Raw genomic sequence first — 3819 nt, 5'->3', positions numbered from 1 at the left:
CAACAAGGCAAAAATTCCCCCGCATTTCCCCGAGGGGGAGAATGTGAAAGTGCGAATGCACGGTTGTCGGCCCGCTTGCGGCGCTTGCGCTCGGCCCCCGCAGCCCACCGCCTCGCCGCCTTCTCTTCCATTTCTTCCATCGGGTTTGTAGTATCACGTGTACACCACGCAGTTATCAAGCCGCTATAACGCCGCTGAGTCGCCAACGCACGCCGCTGACGACGTAGTTTGAATGCGTTAAAGATATAAGGCGCGTCACTAACACTGATATCAGCGTCGCGTCCGTGGCTTGGTCGGTAGAGCGTCGCGCTGCGGCCGCAAAGTCCTCGGATCGAAACCTGGCGCCGGATGCTGTTTCTTTTTTAAATATAAAGGAGCACTGCGGACGCCGACGCCGCCGCCGGCGGTGGATGGTTTGGGGTCGCACTCTAAGAACTCGAGGAGTGCTGGGCACTCTGTCTAGGAGTAAAAACTTTTGTCCCATATTTCACTCCCTTTGGAAGCATTGGGCGACTCTTCCGAGGAGTAGCGCGTGGCGGCCGAACGAGAGGCGAAACACTCCCCGTGGGATTTACTTGCTGCTTTCGAAGCGGAGTACTTGAACCCTGTGTGGGAATTGCAATGCCATCTCCAAGGCAGCGTTCTGTCACTCCCTTTAGGCGTAAATAAGCTCTATTGGCGGCGTTCCTGGATACTGCAGACGGGTGCTACTACTCTCTCTTGGAAAGCATCTCGTTACGCCTCAAGAGCGTTCTGCTATTCCCCGCGAGGCAGCGTGCTTTCGCTCCGCCTGCTACTAGACCCCCCCCCCTTCCCCACGATGGTACTATAGGCAGTTACAAGCAAACAAAACAGGACAAGCTATTTTGAAACATGGAAAAGAAGAAAAAACAAGCTCAGACTTTATTTTTCAAAATACCACAACAATCGGTTCATTCTGCAATTTAACACAAAATGCAATTTATTGGGAATTAAAATATCACGGCATAAAAACGGTTCCTACTCCACATGCACACAGGAGACGTAGCGCCTATTTAGGATACATCCAAGAAAAAATTCACAAATAAAAATGCAGCAAAGCAATTGAAAACACTGAAATACAAACATTAAATTATGACGATAAAAATGACATTAACATCCACAAATAAAAAGGTACTGGCATTAGCACGAAAAGCGTCAGTAGAAATACAGCAGTGGGAGAATAGTTAACAGTTTGAACATAAAACAAAATGGCCTTAGTACATCAGTGAGTGCTTCACATGAACTGAAAAAGCCAGCTCTTATTTAACACACATAAAAAATATTTACAAATAAATTTTGCGAAAGAAAAATCTGGGACTAAAACAATTCAGCGTGGATTACTATTAACGCATTACAAGGTGCAATCAACACAAAGATACAAAGCCATTGACACGGCAACTTTGCAACAGATATATTTTGGTGGTACAATAGGAAACCGCAGGAAACATTCCCACTGGGTTTTTTAGACGGGTGGTTCTCAAATGAGGATGCGCTAGTAAGATTTAAAAAGGCATAACTTGGTATTAAAAACAAACACGTTCGAGCTGACTGCTTCATAATATTGGTGGCGGCCTTCAGAACACTACCGACCAGGGCACCGTGCTTGAGCCAAAGTAACGTCTACAGAAGCAAGAAGGTGCGCTTCGCCTTTGAAGCGTATTACACAATGAACGGTCAAAACACAGACAGCAGCAATAGGAACCCATCCACGATGTCCAAGGGTGTGAGGAGAAGTGTCTTGAATGCGACGGCCACTGCTGCTGACGCCTCGGGGATCTCTCCCTCTCTCAAAAAAAAAAAATCTTCGGGCAAGTAGCGTCTTCCCGTGGTTCCTACATAGACAGAAAGAGGGGGAAAGCAAAGATAAGTTCTACAATGAAAAAAATATTAACGAGTTTGACAACGTTAAATGAAGTTTATTGGGTGATAGATTAGTTTTTGCGCAGAGAGCACGCACTGAACCCGTATTGGAATGCCATACTGCTTGGCGCAGTAACCAGTCTAAATGCGGATGTGGTGACCTTGGATGCCACCACGCTCATTGTACCACTTGGCCAATGTCATGTCAGACAGTGCGCCCTACAGCTGTCTGCCTACGCACTGCGCCCCAAACCCATTAGTGCTTACGTGTCCGTAGCTTCAACTGTTTACCCCGCTATCGTTCCCGGTATAAAAACATTGCACAAAATCTAAGGAAACATAACTCTTTTTGTAAGGTTATAATCCCTGAATAATTTGCATTGGATTTTGTCCTCAGCCGACTGCAACGTAGGGCCAATTATACGTTCACAAGACTAGCGTGGAAAAGTTGCTAATGGGTCATATAGCTACTGTTTTCTTCATTCTCGAGTACGCTTCGTTGCATGCACGCTGCAGATCGCAACATTGGATGAGAACCAATAGGCTCGTTATGGAACGATCAGAACGCTCGAACGCTCGAGCGACAGCGACAACCGACGCGAAAAAAGTAATGTAATGGGTACAACAAACAGTGTGGGCAACAGCGACAAACGAAAAAAAGTAATGCATTGCTGCCAATTCTTTTCGCCGTCGTTGCTGCAGCTCGCTTGTGGGCTGCTTCTGTCCGGGAATAAACCCGCGACGGCGACGGCCCGTCGCCTGCCGCCGTCGCCGCCGTCAGCGGCCTGTGTAAAAAATTTTCGCTTGTCTGTGTCGCACACAATACCTGTTTGCCGTACACACTGAGTGAGGTTTCTCGCGTCGCTCATCGCCTTAGACGCATGTAATTACCCCTTACCAGTGCGGTGAGTACGCCCCGAAAAGTCCCATTTCCGTCCATCCTGCCCTCAAGCAAAACGTAAAAAAACTTGTCTGAACAGCATTACAGTCTGCTGCTGTGCGCGCGGCGGTCACTAAAATTATTGTAATTTAGTGACTACCACGCGCTAGACGCGCTCCTATCACTCAGCCTATTGTACGCAATTCTTTGGAGCCGCGCAGGTAGCCACAGCTACTGCACGGCCGCCACTCTAACCCTAGCCGCCGACCTAAGAGTACAGCGTAGCGCTGCGACTACTCGCGCGACCATGCTTCCCACCGGCGAAAACATTCCGCAAGGATACCAACACTTCACGAATCAAAGGGATTGAAACGGTGCAAGAATCGACGCTGTTTGCACACGGGTACAAAAGCCGCCCTTCAAAACTAAGCAACGGTCAAAATCAGACACGAAAACGTTAGGACTAACCACTTCCGCGGACCGAAGTACCGAGAGTAACTCTGCTTCGTTAAATACACAAGACAAGAATACGAGGTTAACTATTGGCTTACCTCTACTTCCCGCCAGCGTTTCTTCGTCGGGTAGATAAATCCAAGGTCGTAATAGCTGCAAAAGATCCCAAGCTCAAGGCGCGAAGCCTACGACGGCCGCGGATACAGTCCGGCCATAGCGCGCGCATCGCTACACAGTGCGCATAGTTCCGAAATCGGCCTCAGCGCTGTCGCCGCTGTGATGTTCGTCCGAAAGAAAAACTAGTACCACGCACGCGAATGAACGAATATACGACTTGCTCGCGTGTGCATGATGTCGCGCTGACGCACAAGCGGCCAGCGGTTAGCCAACACGCGTCGTATACTGTGTCGAAGCAAGTATGACGATAAGGGCAGGTCCAACTTCTTATGTTGCACGAAGCGTCTGCTTGAAAGCCCACTTCGTTCGTAGCACATTGACATCACGGTCTGGCGCGGCCTGTAAGTCGCCCGTCCGGCCTTGGCGGGTTCACCGCCTGTGTAGGTTTTCGCAGAACACGCGCACTTCGTGGCTCGCTGAAGGTGCCT

General features: G+C 49.1%; 1 long non-coding RNA gene across 1 annotated transcript; it reads right to left on the bottom strand.

The window, feature by feature from the left end:
* Positions 1-881: 881 nt before the first annotated feature.
* Positions 882-3420, bottom strand: LOC144161481 (uncharacterized). The gene is made up of 2 exons (XR_013320479.1): positions 3313-3420; positions 882-1853 (listed from the first exon to the last, which is right to left on the bottom strand). It is a non-coding gene; the product is annotated as an uncharacterized LOC144161481 (long non-coding RNA).
* Positions 3421-3819: the final 399 nt, after the last annotated feature.

This window comes from Haemaphysalis longicornis, unplaced genomic scaffold (genome assembly GCF_048455015.1).
Source record: "Haemaphysalis longicornis isolate Haplotype H1 unplaced genomic scaffold, Haemaphysalis longicornis Haplotype H1 scaffold_117, whole genome shotgun sequence".
Classification (NCBI taxonomy): Eukaryota; Metazoa; Arthropoda; class Arachnida; order Ixodida; family Ixodidae; genus Haemaphysalis; species Haemaphysalis longicornis.
Note: the sequence above shows the minus strand (reverse complement) of the source record. Positions and strands in the feature narration are given on the sequence as shown.